At 42.7% G+C, this 27,066-nt stretch overlaps 1 protein-coding gene across 1 annotated transcript in view; it reads right to left on the bottom strand.

The window, feature by feature from the left end:
• ADGRD1 (adhesion G protein-coupled receptor D1) overlaps positions 1–27,066 on the bottom strand; it is a 1,443,566-nt gene that overhangs the window by 853,023 nt on the left and 563,477 nt on the right. The window lies entirely within an intron of this gene.

Raw genomic sequence — 27,066 nt, 5'->3', positions numbered from 1 at the left:
CTGCACACAGTTTCCGCCCACACACATAGTCTCTGCCCACACCCCACCCACACACTTTTCCTCCTCTCGATCTGCAGCTTTTCTCGCAGGCACATCCGCAGCAAATCAGCAGATGTTTTTTACACCTGCAGTTTTGCTGCAGATGTGCCTGACTCAATGGAAGTCAATGGGTGCAGAAAAGAATTGACATGCTGCAGAAAATAAAACGCTGCAAATCTGCACGGATTTTTCCACAGCATGTGCACAACAATTCTACATTTCACATAGAATAACATTGGTAGTGCACTACACTGAGGATTTTATGCAATTCCGCATGTCCAAAAACGCTGCAGATCCGCAACAAAATCCGCAACGTGTGCACATAGCCTAAAACACTGCGTTTCTTTCTGTGGGAGAAAACTCCGCAAAAACACAGCATTTGAACAAGCACAAAAGGTGGATTTATATGAGACCCTCTTATTGTTCTGATTTTGTACAGGTGCAACCACCCAGACTACTTATATTGATTGAAATGAATAAGCAGCAAATTGAAGACAATTCTGGGAAGGAGTGTAAAATCTTAATGACGCATAGGAGACAATGATTTTGACACTGACAAGAAAACCTTGGGCAGACATTCATGGGGACACCTGAGGCAGACACCGGGTTTCCTGAGGCAGACACTCAATGGGACACCTCAGGTAGGGACTCACAGGGACATCTGAGTCTGAAGCAGATGCCTACTTGGACACCCTAGGTAGGACTCACAAGACATTTGAGTATGGGGCAAGCACTCACTGGGACCCCTGAGGTAGGGACTCACAGGGACATCTGAGTTTCATTCAGGCATTCACTGGGACACCAGAGGAAGGGACTCACAGGGACATCTGAGTCTGAAGCAGACACTCACTTGGACACCCTAAGTAGGACTCACAAGACATTTGAGACTGAGGCAGGCACTCACTGGGACACCTGAGGTAGGGACTCACAGGGACATCTGAGTCTGAGGCAGGCATTTACTGGTACACCAGAGGAAGGGACTCACAGGGACATCTGAGTCTGAGGCAGGCATTTACTGGGACACCAGAGGAAGGGACTCACAGGGACATCTGAGTCTGAAGCAGACACTCACTTGGACACCCTAAGTAGGACTCACAAGACATTTGAGTCTTAGGCAGGCACTCACTGGGACACCTGAGGTAGGGACTCACAGCGATATCTGAGTCTGAGGCAGGCTGTTGTGAATTCTGTTGTCAAACTCCCTCCTGTGGTCGTGAATGGTACTTCGGCGAGTTCTGTCTATGGGATCCCTCTGGTGGCTATGAGTGAAGCTGCTGCTTCTGAGGTTCCTTACACAGGTGGCGTGGGTTATCCTTTGGTTGCCTGCTCTATTTAACTCCTCTCAGATCGTTACTCCAAGCGAGCTGTCAATGTTTTTGCATTGGTTCAGTTCGCTCCTGGATCTTTCTGGTGACCTGCCTTCTCCTGCAGAAGCTAAGTTCCTGATAGTCATTATTTGTTCATTGTTTTCTTGTCCAGCTGGTTATCATGATTTTGCCTTGCTAGCTGGAAGCTCTGGGATGCAGAGTGGCCCCTCCGGACCGTGAGTCGGTGCAGAGGTCTTTTTTGCACACTCTGCGTGGTCTTTTGTAGGTTTTTGTGCTGATCGCAAAGTTACCTTTCCTATCCTCTGTCTATTTAGTAAGTCTGGCCTCCCTTTGCTGAAACCTGTTTCATCTCTGCGTTTGTGACTTCCATCTTTACTCACAGTCAATATATGTGGGGGGCTTCCTTTACCTTTGGGGAAATTCTCTGAGGCAAGGTAGGCTTTATTTTCTATCTCTAGGGCTAGCTAGATCTTAGGCTGTGACGAGGCGTCTAGGGAGCGTCAGGAGCGCTCCACGGCTATTTTTAGTGTGTGTGATAGGATTAGGGCTTGCGGTCAGCACAGCTCCCACATCCCAGAGCTCGTCCTGTATGAGGTTTAACTATCAGGTCATTCCTGGTGCTCCTAACCACCAGGTCATAACAGTACAGCTGGCCATAAGTATTAATGCATCTCAATAGAGGGATAAGAGAACTTCTGAGGCCATTTTTTTTCTTTGCACTGTGTTTTGTCTTTCTTTTCCCCTAGACATTTGGGTGGTTCAGGACACAGGTGTAGATATGGACATTCAAGGTCTGTCCTCTTGTGTGGATCATCTCACTGAAAGGGTGCAAAACATTCAAGATTTTGTGGTTCAGAATCCTATGTTAGAGCCTAGAATTCCTATTCCTGACTTATTTTCTGGGGATAGATCTAGGTTCTTGAATTTCAAAAATAATTGTAAACTGTTTCTAGCTTTGAAACCCCGCTCCTCTGGGGACCTTGTTCAACAGGTAAAAATCATTATTTCTTTGTTGCGTGGTGACCCTCAAGACTGGGCATTTTCCCTTGCGCCAGGAGATCCTGCATTGCGTGATGTTGATGCGTTTTTTCTGGCGCTTGGATTGCTTTATGATGAACCTAATTCAGTGGATCAGGCAGAGAAAATCTTGCTGGCTTTGTGTCAGGGTCAGGATGAAGCGGAGGTGTACTGTCAGAAGTTTAGGAAGTGGTCTGTGCTTACTCAGTGGAATGAATGTGCCCTGGTGGCAATTTTCAGAAAGGGTCTTTCTGAAGCCCTTAAGGATGTCATGGTGGGATTTCCCACGCCTGCTGGTCTGAATGAGTCTATGTCTTTGGCCGTTCAGATCGATCGGCGCATGCATGAGCGCAAAGCCGTGCACCATCTGGCGGTATTCTCTGAGCATAGGCCTGAGCCTATGCAGTGTGATAGGACTTTGACCAGAGCTGAACGGCAAGAACACAGATGTCGGAATGGGCTGTGTTTTTACTGTGGTGAATCCACTCATGCTATCTCCGCCTGCCCTAAGCGCACTAAGCGGTTCGCTAGGTCTGCCAGCATTGGTACGGTACATTCTAAATTTCTTTTGTCCGTTACTCTGATTTGCTCTCTGTCGTCCTATTCTGTAATGGCATTTGTGGATAAAGGCGCTGCCCTGAATTTGATGGACTTGGAGTTTGCCAGGCGCTGTGGTTTTTTCTTGGAGCCCTTGCAGTGTCCTATTCCATTGAAAGGAATTGATGCTACGCCTTTGGCCAAGAATAAGCCTCAGTACTGGACTCAATTGATCATGTGCATGGCTCCTGCACATCAGGAGGATATTCGCTTTTTAATGTTGCATAATCTGCATGATGTGGTCGTTTTGGGGTCGCCATGGCTACAGGTCCATAATCCAGTGTTGGATTGGAAATCTATGTCTGTGTCCAGCTGGGGTTGTCAGGGGGTAAATGGTGATGTTCCATTGCTGTCAATTTCGCCCTCCACTCCTTCTGAAGTCCCTGAGTTTTTATCAGATTACCGGGATGTATTTGAAGAGCCCAAATCTGGTGCCCTACCTCCTCATAGGGATTGCGACTGTGCTATTAATTTGATTCCTGGTAGTAAGTTTCCTAAGGGTCGTCTGTTTAATTTATCTGTACCAGAGCACGCCGCTATGCAGAGTTATATAAAGGAATCCTTGGAGAAGGGTCATATTCGTCCGTCGTCGTCACCATTGGGAGCAGGGTTCTTTTTTGTGGACAAGAAGGATGGTTCTTTGAGACCTTGTATTGATTACCGCCTTCTTCATAAGATCACAGTCAAATTTCAGTATCCTTTGCCGCTGCTGTCTGATTTGTTTGCTCGGATTAAGGGGGCTAGTTGGTTCCCTCCGTTGATCCTCCTGCCCCGGTGTTGGTCGAGGGGGAGTTGGAGTATGTGGTGGAGAAGATTTTGGATTCTCGTGTTTCGAGACGGAAACTCCAGTACCTGGTCAAGTGGAAGGGTTATGGTCAGGAAGATAATTCCTGGGTCTTTGCCTCTGATGTTCATGCTGCCGATCTTGTTCGTGCCTTTCATTTGGCTCATCCTGATCGGCCTGGGGGCTCTGGTGAGGGTTCGGTGACCCCTCCTCAAGGGGGGGGTACTGTTGTGAATTCTGTTGTCAAACTCCCTCCTGTGGTCGTGAATGGTACTTCGGCGAGTTCTGTCTATGGGCTCCCTCTGGTGGCTATGAGTGAAGCTGCTGCTTCTGAGGTTTCTTACACAGGTGACGTGGGTTATCCTTTGGTTGGCTGCTCTATTTAACTCCTCTCAGATCGTTACTCCATGCGAGCTGTCAATGTTTTTGCATTGGTTCAGTTCGCTCCTGGATCTTTCTGGTGACCTGCCTTCTCCTGCAGAAGCTAAGTTCCTGATAGTCATTATTTGTTCATTATTTTCTTGTCCAGCTGGTTATCATGATTTTGCCTTGCTAGCTGGAAGCTCTGGGATGCAGAGTGGCCCCTCCGCACCGTGAGTCGGTGCAGAGGTCTTTTTTGCACACTCTGCGTGGTCTTTTGTAGGTTTTTGTGCTGATCGCAAAGTTACCTTTCCTATCTTCTGTCTATTTAGTAAGTCTGGCCTCCCTTTGCTGAAACCTGTTTCATCTCTGCGTTTGTGACTTCCATCTTTACTCACAGTCAATATATGTGGGGGGCTTCCTTTACCTTTGGGGAATTTCTCTGAGGCAAGGTAGGCTTTATTTTCTATCTCTAGGGCTAGCTCGATCTTAGGCTGTGACGAGGCGCCTAGGGAGCGTCAGGAGCGCTCCACGGCTATTTTTAGTGTGTGTGAAAGGATTAAGGCTTGCGGTCAGCAGAGCTCCCACATCCCAGAACTCGTCCTGTATGAGGTTTAACTATTAGGTCATTCCGGGTGCTCCTAACCACCAGGTCATAACAGCAGGCATTCACTGGGACTCCTGAGGTAGGGACGCACAGCGACATCTGAGTCTGAGGCAGGCATTTACTGGGACACTTGAGATAAAAGCTCACATGGACATCTGAGTCTGAGGGAGGCATTCACTGGGACACAGGAGGTAGGGGACTCACAAAACATCTGAGTCTGAGGCAGGCCCTTGCTGAGACACCTGAGATATGGACAAACAGGGACAGTTGAGTCTGATGCAGGAACTCACTGGGACAACTGAGGTAGCGGCTAACAGGGACGCTTAAGTCTGAGGCAGGCACTCACTGGGACACCAGAGGCAGGCACTTATGGAGGAACCAGAGACAAGCGCTCATGTGGACACGTGAGGCAGTCAATCACAGAGACACCTGAAGCAGTCACTTATTGGAAAACACCTGCCACTGAGACTATTGCATTTGTGTAAACATAATGGTTTTTCACAGCAGTAAAGACAGATTACTGCCCATTACGACCACTGATTGATGGTATAACAAGTTGATTACATTTGCTGAAAATCTTTTTCATGGGCTCATGCAAACTGTTGGGGAATAAACAATTGGTAATATGATGATTTGGTTCACAGAGTTTGCACATTGTATAAATTGTATCCCCATTCAACTTGTTTGCTGCAAAAAAGATGTGATCAACTTATGGACAAGTGTTTTAGTCATTCGTTGGCAGATCGTTGTCATGTTTACATCTGTCAATGAACAGGAATGAGTATTTATACAAACGCTCATTCATTCGACTGGCGTAAATGTGTCTTAACAAAATAGATATTATTCAGATCCTATCTCTATCTGCCAACCTGCCTTGATGAAAAAATTCCAATATTATATTACTTTACTTATGATGTAATAATCTTAAGAATAAACCATGATTCACACATCAGTATTTTTGTTCAGTATTTCATCAGTATTTGTATTCCAAAACCTGGAGTACCTCCAAAGTATAGAACACGTGTCAATCTTTCAATGATAGTTTTTCTCTGTGGACTCCATGTCTGGTTTTAGCATATAAACACTGATATAAAACACTGACCCAATACTGGCATGTGTGTCAAAGTTTGTGTTAAGTTGTTGGCTTGTGTGTCAGGGGTTAATGCTGTTGGCCTCTATCTGGCTACGGGAGGGTTTTAAATAGCCTCTATTGGGCTTTGTTCCTTGTCAGTTATACTTCTGCCCTTGGTTGAGTTAGTTGATTCCTGTGTGCTTGTGCCTTGTGCATGCTTTTCGTATGATCTCCTGTTTCTGACCCGGTCTGTCTCCCCATTTGGCATTCTTCTGTTGATTCAGTACTGTCTGTTAGTTTACCTGGTTTCTGACTTCTGCTCCGCCTTGACTGCCTGTTTTGCCTGTTCCCCTGGTACCTCTCGTGCCCTCCATGGTTTCTGACACTTAGCTTGTACCTGACCTCTCTTCTGTATCTAGCGCTTGTACCTTGCTAGCCTTCTGGTATTTACCTAGGCTCTCTTGACCTCTCTTCTGTCCTGCTGGTCCCCGCCGTTCTCTGCTACATCCTTCGGGAGTGCACTGACTGGCTCTGCAAAAGTCGCTCCCTCTGTGGTCACATGCCACAGGTCCTGCACGCCGGCGGTCGTACCCCGACCTGGACATCTCTCCGTGAGCTGCAAGCGTCACTTGTCTTGCACCCAACAGGACAAGTGAACTGACCAGAGTGCTGTCAGTCGGTGTTCCTGATAGTGTGAATGTGTCCTAATTCTCATTTTCTTTCAGATTGAAATAAAATGGGGCAAATTTCCTATCAAATTCGAACTGTTAGTGCAAATTTAGAAGAGTAAAATGCTCAAGATTTGACATAAGGGCTCATGCTGTTTGATAAATTTGATGCATGTTTAGACTGTCTAAGTTTGCACCAACTATTAGATACCTTACGAAAAATTCTTGCATGATTTTGGCACAGGGGATCCCATTTTAGGCCACATCTTTTTTATATTCACTTCCATGAAGATAACACCCCCAGGTCGACCATGTCAAAAAAAGTTGTCTAAAACCCATAAACTTGGCGCAAGACATGAAAGTTGTTTGGCACAAATGCCAGATTTCTTCCAAATGTTGATTAGCAAATCAGCCTCTATTTCTCTTTATTAATATCATTTTTTGATACCCTTCCCGGCTACCCATTTTTGGATAACTCTTTTATTATAGAGTAAGCTTGAGCTTTATTACCTTTTTCTTTAATGGTATACCATATTTTTCGGACTATAAGATGCACTGGACCATAAGACGCACCCCAAATTTGGGGTGGAAATTGCAGAAAAAAAGATTTTTTATAAGATGGGGGTCCATCTTATTGTCCAAATTTTACCTGAGGGCTGGCAGTGGCAGAGCAGGGTCACAGGAGGCATGGTGGTAGCAGAGGTGAGGTGATGGTGAGGTGCAGTGGGCAGAACGGCGTGCACATGAGCAGGGTCCCTTCCCTATTTAGGTGGGCGACACGACGGCCTGGCATCCATGGGGGGTTTGCGGCAGTGATGTGGAGGTGGCAGAAGTGCGGTCCCCTCCTCAGGTGAGGTGACGCCATGGCCCTGTATCCAAGGCGAGCAGCAGAGCCAGGTTAATCACCGGTTTCTCGGTGGCGGCGGCCATCTTCCTGAGGCTGCGCATGCGCAGATTGTGTGCTCTGCTTCCCAGGGCTTCAGAAAAATGAAAAATGGCCATGGGAAGCAGCGCATGCGCAGATGGAGATCGCGATGGCCATTTTCCTGAAGCCGAGATCTCAATCTGTGAACTCGGGAAGCCGAGAACTCAATCTGCGCACGCGCGGCCTCAGGAAGATGGCCACAGCCGAGAAAGCCTTGATTCACCCGGCTCTGCTACTCGCCTTGGATACTGGGCCGCGGCGTCACCTCACCTGTGGAAGGGACTCTGCTCACACCATTCGCTCACCACGCCTCATCATCCCTGCACCTCTGCCGCCGCCGCCACACCACTGCCACAACCAACTGGGTAAGCCGTCGAACTATAAGACGCACCGCCCATTTTCCTGACAATTTTTTTTGGGAAAAAGTGCATCTTATAGTCCAAAAAATACGGTAAATGTAAAATTTAATAATTTTTGCCTATACATTTTTTTTTATGCATTTCTACGCTCACCTCTGGATATAAGCTCTGTATATACAGAGTTGACTTTCCCAGGCTTGACGGCCGTGACAGACGCTCTGTGCCTAAACTATATGCTAGGCCTTGGACAATATGTCAACAGCTGAAAAAAATTCCAAACTGACACTTTTCTAACTGTCTGGGGAGCAAAGTCTTAGCTGATCCTGGATGTATATTATTTTTATTGAACGTGTCTGTGAAGCTTCTCTGGAAGGATGCTCATGATAAAGAACTGGCAGCCATGTCATTTGTAGTTATTGTTTACTATAGGATATTGTACTTACGTGTGAATTCTTTTTTTGTTTTTAGGCATTTCACAGTTACACCTCCACCACTGAATCTACATCAGATACCATAATTCGCAATCCATATGTGCATATATTGAAATAGATGCCGACAAGGACATATGAAAAACAGCAGCAGTATTTGGCTTAGTACATCATTTCAGACAGTCTACTGGATTTGCAGCTCAATTGTGAAAATACATAATTTCATATCACGTTGAACTTCAGTCTAGTATCTGTTAGATTTATAAACCGCTCATATTCTACTATAAAACATTTCCACTAGTCTAACAAATATCTGATACTGGGGCATGGAAGTATTATGAAAGTATCATTAAAGAATCCATATATTGATTAGTGATGAACGAATGTGCTGGGATAAGGCGTTATCCGAGCATGCTCATGTACTAACCAAGTGTCTTTAACGTGCTTGAAAAATATGTTTAAGTCCCCATTGCTGCATGTCTCTTGGCTGTTAGACAGCAGCAACACATGCATGGATTGCCTAACAAACAGGCTATCCCAGCAAGTGTTGCGGCTGTCTAAGAGCAGCGAAGACTCAAACATATTTTTTGAGCACGCCAAAGATGTGACACCCCAGGAATCCAGTTGTCACAGTGGTATTGCTTGCCTCCTGGGGAGGATGATGCCATGCCTGGAAGCGAGAAGGAGCCCCCTTGGCAGGTAACACTTGCATACAACACTTTCCTGATTTCAGGCCAGAAGAGGGAGCTCTAAACCGGGTTTCAGGGTAGCTTCCTTATAAGTTCTGGCTTGGAGGAGGAGTTAGAAGTAGTCAGTATGAGACAGTGAAGGAAGAGGTAGCACATGAGGAGAAAAACTGGGGTCTGGAGCTGCCATTGGGCTCACCCCAGATGAAAGAACAAGAAACCTGACACTGAGATCCGAGGTTGTGTGGAAACTATATGCCCCACAGCAGAAACCGGAGGGCAGGAGATTGCAGGTCTCCTGGCCACAACTTCACCCAAAGTCACCGCAGCAGATTAGAGCCTGGAGTCACAATAAGAGAGGGACACCTGTAAAAAGAAAGGCTCACGCTGCCTGCCATGCGGGTAGTGTTCCACCTGAGGGACAGATTGAGAGTGGAACTTGAGGAAAGCTAAAACACTAAGAACCTATAATTCAGCGCAGAAAGGAAGATTTCCAAAACCACCTGACTAGGGGAATTCTGAACTGCTCCCAGGCTGCCCGGATTCCAAAGATCACCTGTAATCTGTGTACCTGAACTCTGAACTTCATTACTAAAATGTAAAGAGACTGCAACCTTGTGTCCTCCAAATCTTTCCTGCACCTCAACATCTACAACCCCTCTCATACTGTACTGGTGGCCCTGGGGCCTCCACTCCACCTGTGGGGAGCGAAACATCTAAGCTGCATCACCATCGGCCCCAGCGGATCCCTTTGAGCAGCGTCGGCCATCCCTGGCTGAGTACCACAGGTGGCGTAACGAACATTAGACTTCATTTCCCCACTACACCTTATCCCCTTTTATTGGATGCCCAGGGCCATGGACTGGGTCACCGCTGCCATGACACATCCCCCTTAAGAACAGTGCCGACCTGGTGCCGAGTAACCCATGGCACAAGTGGGTGCTCCATTTTTGGCATCACGAACAGATTGTACCGACCCAGTAAACTGGGTCTTGTGCACCTAAAAGAGTGTGTTTAACTGAGAAGTCATTGAAATGAATAATTGCTGCCATTGCCACAGTATGTGGCGTGCAGGAAGAGAAGGGCGTGCTGTCATGGGTGGAGCTTGAAAGAACGGCGCAAAAGTCATGACCGCCCCTCACGATACTACTATGTGAAGGGAAAAATGTCGTTCCACTAAAAAGATCCGCCTCTTGGTCTGGGATGGCGAGAAGTAGAGAAGAAGAGACTGCCCACAGAAGAGAGCATGGGAACAACAGGACCCAACCGGCAAGATGGTGAGCGGAGGTCCTAATTTATCTGTATTTGCACATGTTGTTTTTATCCTAGGTTTTGTCTGTTAAATGGCCACAGTGTGAACATGCTCCTACACATTGCACATATATCAATATATGCTCTGATGAATTTCTTTGGTTTCAATAGAATCATAGAATGTTAGAGCTGGGAGCGACCTCCAGGGTCATTGTGTCCATCCCCCTGCTCCAAGCAGGATCCACTAAACCATCTCAGACAGATGTCTGTCCAGCCTCTGTTTGAACACTTCCATTGAAGGAAAACTCACCACCTCTCGTGCAACATGTTCCAATCTTTGATCACCCTCAATTTTATATAATGTTGGATAATATCAACTGAGCACTATATGGTGAACCATAAAGAGTGACAAAGGGTAACAATAAATGATATTGTTCAAAGCACCAAACCTATAGCTGAATGTGACCATATCAGTTATATTGTGTAAGTTTACAACTATTTTAGCATGGCCAATATTCATCAATCAAGGACACCAGCACAGCTCTGCTTCTAGTGGCACTATTTCCTAGTAAACTGTAAATTAGTGGTTTAGAGCTTGGTAGATGTGGCATTCAGCTTGAATGTCATTGATTTCAATGCAACCGCTCAGTGAGAAAGCCAAATTGCATTGAGATAAATGCTCCACTGTGGTTCTTAAAGTGTAACTTCACTCTTAATAACTTTTGCATTATGCATACCCTTTATCTTTATGGAAATATAGGCAACTTACAGTGGAAAGACTTTAAGATATCAATAGGAAATGATATGTTCATAAGACGTAACCATAATAAACAATGGAGCTTTTCTTGATCTCCATTCTACTGTTGTCAAGCCTCATCATCACTGATATCCCACAGGGTAGTCATCAATATAATATTATGCCAAGACTGGAGTTTTCTCTTAAGCATATTATTACCACGCATGTGACAATGAATACAGGTATAGCAGGACCTATTCTTAAGTGCAGAGAAAAATGTTAGAACAGAGAAGATTAAAGACAATTGCTATTTCTATTATACTCCCTCCAAAGCAATGATGACTATTTCAATAGTCTTCCCACCACGTCATTGTGAATTTCCTTTGTTATAAACAGTCATCTTTCTGATGTTATTATTTCAATATTTTTCATGACTTTTTACATAAACACCCCCTACCGCTCCAATCTTTAAGATGCGCTCATGTAGACTTAATGTGGTCATTTTTAGCCCATTGCTATGATTGGGAATAATTACAATCATTTTCACAAGCTATTGTTATGTAATAGAAGAGGCAACATACAAAGCAATACTGATGTGACTATAAAATCAATACATATAGATCTCCGCCATACAGCCAGGGAATGCTAATGAGCCGATGGATGGAATGATGCACTTCTGCATTCTCAATTTCTTTTTATTTAACATATCACCAGCATCCAAAATTTCAGAAAACTAAGCAGAAAAAAAACATTCACAACTCTGATTAAAAAATAATGTGATAGTAATACAGGCTTGCCAGGTTATTTGTGGCTGCCTACTTTGAGATTTTCAACTGTTACTCAGAACCTCAAACACAACCCGGCTCAATGTGCAGCGCAATGGCTCAGTGGTTAGCACTGGGACTCTGGCTTTAAGAATGACGAGAAACAACATGGAATCTGCATACTAAATTATTAACTGTGACACTATCTTTCTACAAGTACTACACACGACTCATTTCTTTCCTTAGTCAAATACCTGTAGTAGATTTGCATTAGTGTAACATCGCAGAACCTGGAGTATAAACCAGGACAGCAGATGTTGTGCTACTTTCATTGACGCACACAGACATCAGTTTTAAAAATGGAGCAGGTCCTTTTTTTGTCCGTTTTATGGATCAGACTCTGCAATTAAAGTCTACTGGAATCCTTGTAAAACAGATGACAACTTAAGACAGACTTTGTACTTCGAAGTTCCATCCAAATTTTATCCAATTTTAACTGATACATTGTTAAGAGTCAAAGAATAAAAATGTTCAGAAAGTCTACATGCTTCAGTGAAAAAACATGGATTGAGAAGAAAAACGGAAGCAAACGGGATGCAACCAGGGCAACACACGCAAAAAAAAAAGATCAGTTTCTCAGAATGGTGAGACTCACATGGATGTGGGAAAGTAGACTTATAAAGAGGTATTATACTTGAAGGGTTTTTTAACAGGTGAAGTCTTTAGCAATGGGTGTAACCATTGACCCCATGTTGGTGTCTTTCCCATTCAGAACCTTACGGCTCACTGGAGTTTATTTCTTGCTCTCCTAGAACTATTTTATGACATCTCACTCAGATTGTCCCTATAGTGAGTGGAGACTACTTCTCTGACCCTCTGAGCCTCACTCACAATGAAGTAGAGAGACTCCTTCCTCCACACTTTTAGGAATCAGGTTCAGCAACTTACACTGGGACTTCTTGCTGCTTGCTGGACTTCTTACACAGAGAGCCTTAAGCTGCAAACATTTCAGTTGCTATGAGGACTCCTTACTTCACCTACCTCATTCTAGATACACTGTTCTCTCCCCTTGTAGACACTCAGCAGTACACCAGGAGTGTTAGCCAGTCTGATGGCTGTAAGTGGAAATCTCACATCAGCACAAAGGTCACAAACAGACCCAGCTGCAACTCAATAGAGGCCCAAAACTACCCAACTTTGGCCTGACCTCATAACTGGGGGTGCCTGTCCCTTAAAGGCATATGTCCATACTTTTGCTCCTGGAGGCAGTACACTCTTTTAGAGTAGATTCTCCTCATTTAGAGTGGTGCAATATTTTACACGGCCACATGTTCCCTAGGGTCACACCATTATAAAGGATAATAATATCCCATTGCAGCACTCCTGAGGCACACACAAACCAAGAAAGTGATGGTAGAGTATCAGACTTTCTGGACTGTTAGATCCTGGGTTAAGCCACGTTCACACGTTCAGTATTTATTTAGTATTTTACATCTACATTTGGTGCACATGTTACAGTTATACTTAGTGGCTTCTTTCTTCTGCATACTTTAGCGCAGTACACAAACCCTGACCTAGCTGCCCAGAAGTGGTCATTAGCACTCCCAGAAATAGCCTACAAATTCCCTCTGTCCTTTTCTTGCCTTGCTGCCTCATAGTCCACAGAAACCCACAGCAATACCTGTCTGGACTCCTGGCTCCATATCCACTGAAACTGAGCTCTTTGTGCTGGCTGTTCCAACTTCTATTATTATTATTATTATTATTCATATATATAGCACCATTCATTCCATGGTGCTGTACATGAGAAGGGGTTGCATACAAATTACAGTAAACAAACTAGCAATAGCACACTGATACAAAGGGGAGAGAACCCTGTTCTTGCGGGCTTACATTTTACAGGATGGTGAGGAAGGAGAGAGTAGGTTGGGGGGTTGCAGCAGCTCTGGTGTTGGTGAGGCGGTAGCTCTGGTAGTCATGAGGAGGCAGTGGGGTCATTGCAGGCTGTAGGCTTTCTTGAAGAGGTAAGTTTTCAGGTTCTGTCTGAAGGATCCTAATGTAGTTGATAGTCAGATGTGTTGGGGCACAGAATTCCAAAAGATGGGGGATATTCGGGAGAAGTCTTGGAGGCCATTAGGTGAAGAACAAATTAGGGTGCAGGAGAGAAAGAGATCTTGGGAGGACCGGAGATTACGTGAGGGAAGATATCGGGAGATTAGTTCAGAGACATATAGAGGAGACAGGTTATGGATGGCTTTGAAGGTCAGGATTAGTAATTTGAACTGGACATGCCGAGGGAATGGTAGTCGAGGCGGGAGATGATGAGGGCATGCACAAGCATTTTAGTAGATTGAGTGTTGAGGAAAGGATGGATTCTGGAGATATTTTTGAGCTGGAGGTGACACGAGGTGGAAAGAGCTTGGATTTGCGATTTGAAGGACAGAGTCAAGGGTTACTCCGAGGCAGCGGACTTCCGATACGGGGAAAGCGTGATGTCATTAATTTTGATAAATAGAACAGGTAAGGATTGATCTGTGAGATAGAGGAAAGATGATGAGTTCAGATTTGTCCACATTGAGTTTGAGGAAGCGAGAGGAGAAGAAGGAGGATATGGCTGATAGATACTCCGGGATTCTGGACAGCAGAGAGGTGACATCTGGGCCAGAGAGGTAGATCTGAGTGTCATCAGCATACAGGTAGTACTGGAATCAATGGGACATTATGAGTTGTCCCAGGCCAAGAGTATAGATTGAGAAGAGTAAGTGTCCTAGAACAGAGCCTTGAGGGACTCCAACAGAGAGAGGGTGGGATGAGGAGGTAGTGTGGGAGTGGGAGACGCTGAATGTGCAGTTGTAAAGGTATCAGGAGATCAAGGGTACTTTCTTGCTATCTGAGGTTTTGCTTCTTGACCCACACACATTGCTACCTAATAGTTCCTCCACTACACCTCTCCCTGAGAACTCAATATTGACACCTGAACTAAAGTCAACCTTTGCCGCAGAGCCTGGTAAAACAAGTAAGTCTTCCTTCACCCTATGTCTGCTGTGTAGCTTTCTATCACAGTAATACCATCAAACTTAAAGGGTTTACAGTGCAAAAACACTATTTTATCAAACATCAATATCACAGTATGTGTGTAAGGCATACAAGACAAGGTATTTGATGTAACTCACTAAATCTATAAACACGTTTCAGTATCACATAGTTGCAATACTATCTTCAAAGGTGCAGGTGATATTACACTCTTTTACTACAATAAAGACCCCCGTACATATTAGACTTAAGTCGGCTGAACACACCAATATCAACAGGTTTGGTGAAATGTAATGGGGGCGCCATTCCCCTGATTGGGAAAGATGTCAATCAAGCATGTCCAATTTCAGACTGCCTGATATAAACTGCCAGCCAACATAGTTGGGCCACTTTCTCATATGAGACAGTCAGCTGAGATGGTTGTCGGCCGAACGATCAGCAAAAGCATCATTCGGTCAACAGCCACCTAGTATGGATGGCCACCTTAAGGGTGCGCTGAGAGATTATGCTTGGTTTAACAGTAATGTTGAGCTAATAAACTCCCATTAAACACATTTTATTGTACAATATATACAGTGACAGTTTTCTTGGTTAACCAGTACCATATACTGTATATGTACAGCTACAAAGAGGATCAAAACAGAGAATGGTCTGTACTGAATAATTTACCTTTTGTACTTTCAGAAATGAGCAGTGGATGACATTTAGAAAAGTAAGAAAAACTAGACAAATGATTGTTGTTTGATAACTTGAAATGAGACATTAGAGCACTTCTGAAAAATGACAAAAGTCAGTGTCACATAAAGGTGATATTTTCTAATGACTAAGTGGGAATTATCTGAGATAACTGTTAATTTACAATACGACATGATAGGAGAGCCACAAAAGCTTGAAATGTCATATAGAACAGTTAAAATTAGAGGTGTTGACTTTAAATTACTTTATGTTCTTCTTTCTTTCCATGACCTCCATGGAACTGCCATGTGCTTGATAGGAATAAGATATTATTAGTTTCCAACTTGACTAACGTTTCTTTACTCGTCATCCAGCACACATTTAAGAAGATAATATCAGAGAAATGTAATTCCAAATGAGCTGCTAGTCAACAAGGGCATCGCCTCGTGGGAGAAGGCAACTGTACAAGACAAATATCTAAGAAGGAGAAAAGTGATTTCTTGTTCAGAAGGAGATTCTCATGGGTGAGCGCACAATTAGTTCATGGAAGGTTCCTAGATACCTCTGCAATATCTCAGATTTCTATTAATACGTTTTGTTTCTGCAAATATTTCAAAGTGGAACATCTGGGAGGTTCACAGGGGAAATATTTGCACATCTGTAATGTCTGTTATACTGGAAATATCCCACGTGAGATCAGAACCAAAATGGAAAAAGCCTTCTGTGTTCACATACCATCTTATGTCAATGCCCCAGCAATGACCAACAGGCCTATATTTTAGTTTTCACTCTAGCATTACTGATTATAATATTTTCACGGTTATTACATACTGTACATTTATATGTGTAAATATAAGTAGTAATGAACTGCTAAGACTTATCATTATACCTTCAACACTTCACAAACAGGTCTCTCACTCTTTTGCGCTCTGCCAAAAGAAGAAGGGTATGTTCCCACAATAATTTTTTGCGGCATCCTACAATTCCAGCAAAGTACATAGGATTCATAGGAATCTCATGCCCACTTTGCTTCTTTTTCAACTAGCGTAAACTGATTCATGTCAATTTCTCTTGCGTGTATGCTGAGTTCTCCCCAACAGACTTGCATTAGATGCAAAAAATCCGCACATGCCTTTTTAGTGCAAATGCATGGCAGAAACGCATCAAAAACGCATGTAATACGCACCTAAGTATATCAATGAAGGTATGACAAAGCCAAATACCATGAAGTATCAAAAACAAAGCAGATGTATTTGAACGCATGACACACCAAGAAGAGAAAAAAAACAGTGTCAAAAATGTTATACAAATGTATGTTTAAAAAAATGCAAGTAATTTAAATAATAGGTTCAGAAATGGTGCAAAAATTTTGCAGTGTCAAAAACTCTTCTCTTTTGTGACAGTCCATGAAAATCATGATGTCATCCGAATGTGGCCCAACTTTTTTCATGGACCCATAGACCTGCATTGCCAGTTTTGATACGAACCTCAGATCAAAATTGAATATGTCTCCATTATTTTTAAAAAAATCACGTCCACGGAACCATTCACATGTCCTATCCGCAATAAAGATGGATAGCACTCAACACGAAAATCGGGTGCCTTTCATTGAGTCTGAAGCTTTTTTTATATTTAATCATGTTAAATCTATTGACTTTAGAAAAAAAATGAAACATGTTGGTTTTATTTTGGTTAAATCTTACAATACAAAAGTTAATCATAAATTATTTCAAAGCTAAGTTCACACGTTCAGTATTTGGTGTGTTTTTTACCTCAGTATGTGTAAGCCAAAACCAGGAGTGGGTGATAAATGCAGAAGTGGTGCATATGTTTCTGTTATACTTTTCCTTTGATTGTTCCACTCCTGGATTTGGCTTACAGATACTGAGGTAAAAAACTCACCAAAAGTGTGCAAGTGGCCTTAGGCATTGGTGGGCTTGGTCATACAGTTTTGTGTGTTACTAAGGCCGGAGTCACATTAAACATATGAAAAATCAGTCCGAGTCTACCTACCGAGAGTCGCACAAGTGTGCTCTGTATGGTCATCAGTGTGTAATGCGTTTGCAATGTGATAATGCGATTTTCTCTCACCTATGTAACCGTATGACATGTGTATGGCTTTACATTTCTCACTGCTTTTCCCCATTGAATTTACTGGCTCAATGGTCTGAAATGAGGAAAATGTGTGCGTATTTGTCGCAAGCTAGACGAATGGTCTGTGTGGTGTTTGAGTTTTTCTCGCACCTATAGGCTTGCATTGGCGAGTCTCAGAAGACATACGAGTACAGCATGCTGCAATTTTACACAAAAATACAGTGATGTAAGCTGCCCCATAGATTAACACTGGGCCGAGTGCTGTGTGTTGTTTTCTCGCGTAGCACTCATCAGTATTCTACGGTAGTGCAACTCCGGCCTAAGAGCTAAACTATTACATACATATCTAGAAATCACAAATTCATATTCATTTTAACAATGATGCACATTAATCGAAGACTTCTGCTTTTGCTATGTGGAGCAGTTCATAAGAGAGACAGCGCTGTTGACATTGGCAGGAGCAAGTTAATTTTATGGAGATCTGAAACTTGACAGTCCAGGACAAACTTCCCTAAATAACTCATCATTAGACATGCAGGTGAATACATAGGGTAATAACTTCATGATTCCCATGATTAAATTAAAGCCTGCCAACTATCGGAATGGCTGCCAGAACTTCTCCAACTGTATTCCCGGTGCTACACTATCTGCCACGGAGTAAAAACTGGTTTGAATTAGCAATGCTACTACATTATCTCATCAATAAAGGAAAAGCCACAGAAAAGATCATTTTGGATTACGTAAAGACGTGTAATTGTTTTCTTCTACTTTTTACTTTATCAAAAGAAATAATTGCCAAATATGTTTTATCCAAGAAATATTCTACAGAGATGTCGTCACATATTTCTCCCATTATTGTTTCCAGTTTTATATAGCTGTACAAATGATTAGACATGCAAGGGACATGCTTAATGAAATGGAATAAATCAGAGAAATTACGCTTCAATGATTCTAAAAAAAAAGAAAGAGCTAACGTAATCATTTTGGAACAAATACGATTATAGGCTTGGATATTTGGAGATGATTTTTAGACTTTTATTTGCATCATTTGTTTTGTACTGCACATAACGCCAGTCCTATTTGACTATAAAATATACTAGCTCTAATAGTTGGTAAGGTAATGCTAATTAGAAAACTTTACTAATGGCTTCTTGGAATGTGCACTGTATATTGGATTTATATGGGGGGAATTTGTCAATTTAATTGTTTCTAGTTTTATAAGAACACTTTGGAGCTTATACTAAAAAAAATAGATCAGTTGTGCTAGATATTAGGAAATAAATCAACAGCATGGGCCAATGTTTAATACGCGCCGCGTGGAAATTGCATTTTCTAACTCCCTATTGTTTTTCCAGGTCAACCACCAGCTTATTTTTCCCATCAGGATCAGTCTTTATAGCTACCTTATATTTAGATTGTAATTTGGTTTGTGAGAATAAAATGATTATATGCCTTTTCCCACAGTGTGCTGATATTTTAAACTAGCTATTTTTATTCCCGTTGTTTAACCTCCTGCCCTAGAAGTAAAACTATATTTTGACACAAATGAGACCTCCAGCAACAAATGTCTACTAAGGCAATCACTGTGACCTTTCTGAGAAAAGATCCTACCCATCAAAGAACACTCATCATGGATGCACAACAAACATAACACGAGATGATCAGAAGACCTGAGCCAGATCCTGCTGTTCTGTAGACCCTGACAGTAAAGAATTATGGAGGAGTTCTGTTTGATGACAAGACAACCTTATTTCACAGAGAACACTTCGACATTATACCTTGAAATATCTCAACAGAACACATTTGTAATACTGGAGGAATGCCAAGGTAAATGACTGGCATCTCTATAGAAACATGTCAATCTTTGTGTGTGAGGTCAGGAAAATATATTTAATACTGTGACCTTTTTTCCAAAAATTGACAGTAGGTAGATCTGAGGGCCCAGCCACTTGAAATATTACCCAACACAAAGAAAAGTTCATTTCTCATTAAACTCCTGAGAAAGATCTTGAAAATGAAAGGCAGAAAAGCTTTGCAAAAGATCATATGTCAAGATATCGGAAAGAAAGGGAAACTGAATCGGAGACAAGAAGCTTAAAGCAACATTGATTTTGTTCTCTGCCATTCTCTATTTCAAACAATTTTGACAGAAAAGTTCTTCATAAGGACTTTGATAGATCATGATGATAGCATTTTGGTTTATCTTCTGCTTTATTAGAACCCAGTCCACACTTTTATATTCCATTTGTTGCCTACTGTTTGTTAAGGTGTTTGTTTCTGAGTTTCCCGTTATCAACTTTGCTTGCATGTTTGAACTTGTATTTGTCTGCCATCTACCCTGACCTTTATCTGTCTTCTGCAGATGACTGTCTACTGCATATGATAAACCCAGCTCTGGATGACAATTTCTGCCTATTGCTTTTGTACCTACTGTTTTGTGAACTTCTCGTGTTTCCTCCTTCTACTAACCTACAAATACCCGATATTACAAGTTCCCTGGTTAGGTCAAGCTGAATTTCCAAGCAGCACGCTCTCTGTCTTGGGGTCATATTTAACACAGAACTATCCTTTATTCCCTAAAGAGGCAATTTGCATTTTATATTTCCCAGAGGAGCATTGCACGGCAAATAAGCCTCCTTACCTTGACAAGCCAGAGCTGGTATGTCACTCTCCATAAGGAGAAACGTTGCCCCTTAGACCCCAGTCCAGAGCCTCTCACCTAGCCAATTTAGTTCTAATGCTTCGCACTGATGAGGGCCAACAGCCCGAAACACAGTGTCTGTGAATTGAGATACTGATTTGGCTTTAATCCTAAGTCATATTGCACGACTCATTAAAGGGTTGATTGTGGCTTGTAGGATTGCTACTTCCAACAGGTGGCGCTATAGAGTTTAAGTCCTCTTTTTCTCAGAAGAGGCAATTTGCATATTCCCTAAAGCCAATTGCTCAATTGATCATGTTACCTGCATCTTACAAATATCTCCATAATCCGACCTTTTCTCCCCTTTGACATTGAGAAACTCAAACTTTCAATCCTAATAATTCTCGACTGGACTATTGAAACTCTCTACTGATGCTGAATGTGGCAGCCCAAGTCATATTTCTGTCCAGCCACTACACTGATATCTCTACCTTGTGCCAGTCATTGCACTTTTTGCCCATTCACTACAGAATACAATAAAAACTTACCTCTCTCACCCACAAAGCTCTACACAGTTTTTTTATCTATATCTCCTCCCTCACCTCTATCACCCTATCCCTGTTCTCTGTTCTGAACAAAGACTAACATACTCCATAATCTGAACCTCGCTCTTTTGTCTCCAAGACTTTTTTCGTCCTACGCCAGTTTATTGGCATACAATACCCTAGACCATCTGACTAATACCTAGCCCCCACATTTTTAAGCATGATTTAAAAACACATCTCTTTAGAGAAGCCTATCAATACACGTCAATAATCTAACGCTTCCCTGTTCCACCTTTCCACATTTTCTACTCATCTTTCTCCATTTCCTTCTTGCACCCACTAACACTTGGTGGCTGCACTTAGATGACCCGTTCATGCAGCTTATCTGAAATGCCCTATATTTAATAATGATGGCTAGACCATACATGACAAGCACTTTTTACCTATTATAACCCCCCTATTTCCTCACAGACTGTAAGCTTGTGAGCAGGGTCAACACACCACTTGTAACTGTTGAACTGTGTGTAACTTTGTTTCTCCCTGATTTATTATAAAGTGCTGCGGAATATGGTGGCACTACATAGTTGAAATTATTCTAATTACCACACCTTCGTGTCATCTTCTTACTTCACATCAGGGTTGTGACCTGGGGACTAGCTGCGGCATGATTTGCAGAGGGTACGGATAGGGTTAAAAACAAATAACTCTTTAAAAACTCTTCTTTACACTCCTGGGTTTAGGCCAAAGTCAAATATGTGGCAACAAAATGGGTCCAAATTATTCGCTGTGCGCCCTATTGCAACATCAATTTATGCTGAAAAAAGTGATTAATTTACGATACACATGAACACACTGGGTTGCATGCAGCTGCTATATCAGAGCTGCCTATAGCTATCAAACCATTATTTTTATTATTTTACCTTGCCTTTTATAGATTACTTTATGTTATTGGCTGATAATTTATAGATGAATATAACAGGGATCAGAGAGGGCTGTTCATTGCTAACATCATAAATAGAAGAGCAGCTTTCTTGTTTTGGCCCTAGTAAAGTGCATTTTTCCCTTAGCTGTGAACTTTGTACTGTGACCAATTTAGAGCGTACATGACTTTGATCCAAAAGCCGCTAAATATGTTATGTATTAAACAAATTAAAAAAGGAAGAAAGGGATATTTTTTATGAGGAAGAAATTATAAAAGTTAGCGTTATGGCTTCACATAGATACAACTCTATACAGCCTCCCCGAAGCGCAATGGACTATTGCCAATTGTCTCTAGATAACATAGGAACAAAAACTTTTTTATCTGAGATCACTAGTAAACTCCAGCCATTACTTCATGAGAGAAGGTCAAAGGGAATCTGTCACCCACAAAACGAATTTTAAAAGGGGAAAAGGGGTTGTCCAGTTTTAAATTACAAGTCTGCAGTCACTCTATGTGACTGCAGACTAGTAAATCCTCACATCGCGCACTGTGCACTTGGAGGATTCTAAAGTGTCGGTGCAAGGAAAGCCAGTCACGTGGCTGCAAGTATGAGATATTCATAATCCCGACCACATTCTGACTAGACTTTTTCCAGGCTCGCTCTATACACTTGTGTTAAAGGGAAGGTGCCGCATTTTATTTTTTGTATTAAAAATGATTGTTTATGTAAACAATTATTTTTAATACAAATTTACATGTTTTAACTTTAACATTTTTTATTATTAATTATTTTTTCAGCCACTGGGCTCCGCCATTTTGCTTTGCAGGAGTGTAAGTGTAGCTGCACGACACTTACACTCTGCAAATACGGCTGCCCTGGGCATAGACATCTGCAGTCGGCATCCGAACCTATACTTTACATTGAGCTGCTCCCTGCTGTGATCTGGCCACACCCCCTGAGCTGTCCACACCACAGCAGAGGCAGGAGATCTGCACCATCTTTCTGGAGCTCACAGTGTGTCTGTGAGCTCCAGTTTCCCAGTATAATCACAGAAGCCCTGAGGAGACCAAGGACGGGAGGGTGAAAGGACTCAGCAGGTAGCCGTGAATTAAGTATCGGAGGAGGAGGAGGGGGAGAGGTAACCTAATCCTATCCTTTGTGATGCTGACTCTGAGCAGTGTATCTCCTCCCATGTGTGTTACTGTGCTGAGCTATGTATCTAATCCTACCGTGTGATACTGGCCTGAGACATATCTAATCCTCTCCTGTGTGATGATGTCTGCTGAGCCATGTATCTAATCCTACCCTGTGTGATACTGTGCTGAGCCATGTATCTAATCCTACCCTGTGGGATACTGTGCTGAGCCATGTATCTAATCCTACCCTGTGTGATACTGTGCTGAGACGTATATCAAATCCTCTCCTGTGTGATACTGTCTGCTGAGCCATGTATCTAATCTTACCCTGTGTGATACTGTGCTGAGCCGTGTATCTAATCCTACCCTGTGTGATACTGGGCTGAGACGTATATCTAATCCTTTCCTGTGTGATGCTGTCTGCTGAGCCATGTATCTGATCTTACCCTGTGTGATACTGCGCTGAGACATGTATCTAATCCTACCCTGTGTGATACTGTGCTGAGACGTGTATCTAATCCTCTCCTGTGTGATGCTGTCTGCTGAGACGTGTATCTAATCCTACCCTGTGTGATACTGTGCTGAGACGTGTATCTAATCCTCTCCTGTGTGATGCTGTCTGCTAAGCCATGTATCTAATCTTCTCCTGTGTGATACTGACTGAGCTGTGTATCTAATCCTCTCCTGTGTGATGCTGTCCACTGAGCCATGTATCTAATCCTACCCTGTGTGATACTGTGGTGAGACATGTATCTAATCCTACCCTGTGTGGTACTTTGCTGAGATGTGTATCTAATCCTCCCCTGTGTGATCCTGACTGCTGAGCTGTGTATCTAATGCTATCCTTTGTGATACTGACTGCTGAGCCATGTATCTAATCCTCTCCTGTGTGATATTGACTGACTGAGCTGTGTATCTACTACTGTCCTGTGTGGGCCATGTATCTAATCCTCTCCTTTGCACTCCACTCCCCCCTGTTATGTGTGATCTATATGGTGGTATTTTGTGAGATCTATATGGCGGTATTATGTGAGAACACTATGGCGTCGTTATTTGCGATCTATATGATGGTATTATGTGAGAACTATAGGACAGTATTATGTATGATCTATATGGCGGTATTATGTGTGATCTGTATGGCGGTATTTTGTGAGAACACTATGGCAGTATTATCTTCAGAAAGGGGACCCATTCTAGGGTGGTTCTGGCTGAGCACCTGCATATGGGTCTGGGGTATTAGAGGGGGCAGCATGACCTCCAGTTAGGTGCAGTCAGTGGAGGGCTGGTGAGGTAGCTGAAGAGAGGGGTCTCATTTTTATTGTTACTATATGGCTACATTTCCTTCCCAGCGTCACCCCGGGCTGCGCTTGTCGCCTTGCTTTCACACATCGCCAGGACAGGATGGAGAAGACAGGATCTAAGGAAGGGAATGGGGTCTGCATGCAAAGTCTGGATCAGACCAGGCCATCAAACCACAGGTTTCCTGGTACGCTCTATGTACAATCCCTGGCTGCTCTGCACACCAAACAGGGTGCCCCCCATAGACCAGCACATTGTTCTCCTGAAATACTCTGTGCTGCTGTCACCCTGCTCCCTCCACCATATATCTCCCAGAATCCTTGCTGCCTGCCATCCACAGTGACTGCCTTCTTGTCAGTATAACTCTGCAGTCACCAACAAAATGGCTGCTCACTGGGTTCCTGAATCTCATCCTCTCTTATCCCTTAGCAAACACCCAGAAGGAGAGGAGAGGAGACATCACACCCATGACTGCAGACTCCGCCCATATTTACTGCAGTGCATTAATGTGAGCTACTTGTACACTAGGTTTTCAGTAGCTGCTCCCCCTAGTGTTTAAAAGTGGAAATGCCAAACCTTTTAAAATTATTTTTCATATTTTACTAAATTATAAACAAATGATAATATTTTTTTAAGAAAATTTAAACATTAATTCTTTACGTTTTCTCAATCGCTGGAAAAATTTTTTTTATGGCACCTTCCCTTTAAGGGAAGGTTGTCAGCAGTATGCATATCGCGTACTTGTGGTCATGTGACCGCCATTCCTAACACCGACACAGGAGAATCCTCACAGTGCACAGTTTGTGGTGTAAGGATTCACAAGTCTGCAGACTTATAGTTTAAGGCTGGGTAACTCCTTTAAACGAGCTATATCATGATATCGGCCCCTATAAAAATCAGCACTGTACATATTAGTGGTGAAAATCCTAAAATAATAACTTTTCATTCAAATGCAAATGAGGAGGCTTCAGTGCACCGTTGCCCCCTCCCACCGATCGCAATATTTGAACACAGTCTTTTCGAGATAGGACTGACTTTTTTATATAAAGGCAATCTATGATCAGAAAATAACCTACTGTTCAAATCAGGTTTTGTGTTACAAAAAATTGTTTGACAATACGTTTTTTTGTGGTTGTTTGTTTTCATGATCATGATCTTTATTAGAAAACAAAATTACTAATCTTGCAATTATTAGGCCGGCTTCACACTAGCGAGTTTTACGGACTTAAGAGAGGTGCAGAAAATACGGATTGCACACGGTACAATGCATCTCTATGGCCAAGCTTCTATCTGCCGTATTTTACGGATCCGTATTATACGGCCTTCTACGGCCGTAGAAAATCGCAGCATGCTGCGTTTGTCACCGTAGTGCGCAAAAAATTCGCCAATGAAAGTCTATGGGTGCGAGAAATATACGGATTACACACGGACCAACAGTGTGACTTGCGTTAAATACGCCAGACATCTCCAGACATCGCCAGGTGCAAGGAATTGAGCCAAGCCCTCAATCATGAAACTCAGACATGCTAATTAGCTCAAAAAGCCACACAGACATCCCGGAAGTCTGGTGCTCGCCTCCACAGAGTTCCAAGCAGCATGGCATCCATCATTAACGTGGATATGCTCCTCATCCTGGTCCAAGAAAGGCCAGAAATATGGGACCAGCGGGATCCCAACTACTCAAACCGGGCCAGGAAAGAGGCAGCTTTGAGGGCCATCTGTGGGCTCCTATTCCCCAATTATGCCCAACGGCCACGTGCGGAGCAGACAAGTCTATGTAAGTACACTCATGTATTCACAAGATTGAACTTTAACAGATGCTTTCCCTACATGATTACTTGAGCAATCCTTTTTATCTTTATATGTCATTTATGGCCTTTTTTGGCATTTTATAAAGCTGAGTAACATGCCAAAGTGTTTCTGGACATAGTTCATCTTGATCTTGCCCTGCTAATTATTTTCTTGGCCTCATACCCCGTCCAGAGGGTTGTTGTCCCTTGTCTTATTTTTACATAATTTCGATCATTATTCTCATTATAGCACAAGTCATTTTCCTTTCCTATCCTATCATATCTTACCTAATGTATGTTTGCAAGAACCGGGTTCTCTCCCCTCTCTACCAGTCTGATACTGTCAAGTTATTAACTTTTGGCGATATATAGCCCTCTGCATGTAACCCCTTTATCCTCTGACTCACCATGTAAATTATTGTTCTCTAGTAACTTTTTGCTTAAAAATTACAAATATGTCTGACAACTGGACTAAGCTATGTTCAGAATGATATAGAACATTATTTGTGCCCTTGTAATTGCAGTGGATAATGTTATGACAAGATGGCGCAGCATCCGGGACCAATACCGGAGGGAAAGACAGCAGCGGGCTAGGAGTGGGTCAGCAGCCCCACTGAAGAAGAGGAAGTACATATATTACGACCGTCTTTCCTTTTTGGATGCCAGTATGGATCTTAGGCAGTAAGTAAAAACCACTCTACACATTTGTAATGAAACTAAATCTTAGTCTTTTTTGTGGATTAGGGTTATTACATTGCAAATTACATGTAAGGATGTGTCAATATAGTGCAAACAATAATGTAAACAAGCATAAATTCCAAAAGTGTCCTGGAGGAGAGAGGACCCTGGCCGCCAAGCATCCCAAGCTTCAACAAGGGATGGGTGAGAATGTAGTATGCGAGTTTAGAGATGTTCAGGCAGTGTTTTGTGGGATGGGTTGTTACTGCATGTTATCTGATTGTTTGAAGAGGTGGTTGTGCCTGGTTTTTGTCTAGCTTGAAATGGTATGCCACATTATGATGTGTCGTGATAGTGTTTGGTACATTTGTGGGGCTCTACAAGACAAATCTTGTATATTCTTGTGTGAATATGAGATAATAGGGGAGTAGAGAAGGAGATGTTGTGCTGATCTGAGGTTGTTTTTTTTTGTTTTAATATTGCACACCGATGTTTAATTAAACAATGTCAAAAGAATAATTTCCTTTTATTGTTTTCTTAACAGAACACAGTCAAACCTCACAGAGAGGGAAACCGGATCAGAATCAGACCCTATCATTGATCCTGTAAGTGTGGAGGAAGAGGTTGCAGG

The sequence above is a fragment of the Ranitomeya imitator genome, chromosome 1 (assembly GCF_032444005.1).
Source record: "Ranitomeya imitator isolate aRanImi1 chromosome 1, aRanImi1.pri, whole genome shotgun sequence".
NCBI lineage: Eukaryota > Metazoa > Chordata > Amphibia > Anura > Dendrobatidae > Ranitomeya > Ranitomeya imitator.
Note: the sequence above shows the minus strand (reverse complement) of the source record. Positions and strands in the feature narration are given on the sequence as shown.